Source organism: Myotis lucifugus, unplaced genomic scaffold (genome assembly GCF_000147115.1).
Source record: "Myotis lucifugus unplaced genomic scaffold, Myoluc2.0 scaffold_289, whole genome shotgun sequence".
Lineage (NCBI taxonomy): Eukaryota > Metazoa > Chordata > Mammalia > Chiroptera > Vespertilionidae > Myotis > Myotis lucifugus.
The window spans coordinates 716,317-717,491 of NW_005871337.1; the positions used below are offsets into that span (position 1 = coordinate 716,317).

Genomic DNA, 1,175 nt, shown 5'->3' on the forward strand with positions numbered 1-1,175 from the left:
GTTGCCAGCCCTCCTCAGCCCTCACAGCCACTGCAGCTTTGTCCAGAAGGACATCCAGAAGACATCCAGTCTATCTGGTCTAATTAGCATATTACCCTTTTATTAATATAGATGTGTAAGTATAGATAGATATATAATAATTATATTTAAAATTATTATTTTGCTTTTATTATTATTAGGAAAAAAGTTAATGGCAAATTAAAGATCAAATAGAACTTGAGATTAGAAGCCCACTCATAAGAACAAGAACATGTTGCTCTGATCTTAGCTCTCCTGGTTACGCATGAGATCTTCCAAGAGCTCTGCCCCATAAATCACGATTTGCAACTTTAAAAATCTTGAACAATAAGTTATCTAATGCACATTTTCTTAATTATTAGGTATCTTAAATCTTTAAAAATGTTGTGCACAGACTAGCTTCACACTTAGTGGGTATTAGTAAAAGCATGTGTTTGTCTGTTGTGGGTCTTTCCTGCGGGTGGGCCTTAGCTTGCTAGGCTACTGGGGCATTAGCTAGGCTGGGCTTCAGCTAAGTGTTGGGTCCTGCTTTACAAGACCTCTCTTGTTTTTGTTTTTGCTTGTTTTTGTTTTGTTTTTATGTTTCCACTATTTATTTATGGCAAGTTTCAATCTGTGATGCTCTTTAGTCAGAAGTTCTTTGAGACGATGCCATTGGCCTTGGCCAGTCAGAGAATGGAGTCATCTGACTCACCCATCCTGAGGATAGCCCCGCAGATAGCATAGGTTTTAAACTGGACATTGAGCCTGCTGTCACCTTGTCAGCCTCGGCCACGTTCATCTGGGTGGACGCCTGGTCCTTGGCGCCGATGATGCGTTTGCTGGCGGAGCATTTCCGTAGCACATACAAGTCCAAGAACTCGCCCACATCGTTCTGCATGTCGAGGGTGCGCCTGCTGCCATCACCAGAAGCATGTCTGCAGAAAGCCATTTTTTTTAAACCAGTGACAACTTGAGGTCTATTCTACGGGTGAGACGCAGAAGTGTAAGAGTCCCAGCCATGTCATGCAAGTACATATATTGCATCTTAGCCGGTTTTGCTCAGTGGATAGAGCATTGGCCTGTGGACCTAAGGGTCCCAGGTTCGATTCTCAGTTGCAGGCTCCTCCCTGATCCGGCCTTGGTCAGGGCGCATGCAGGAGGTAACCAATTCATGT

At 43.5% G+C, this 1,175-nt stretch overlaps 1 pseudogene; it reads right to left on the reverse strand.

The window, feature by feature from the left end:
• Positions 1-647: 647 nt before the first annotated feature.
• LOC102440005 lies at positions 648-898 on the reverse strand (annotated as a pseudogene).
• Positions 899-1,175: the final 277 nt, after the last annotated feature.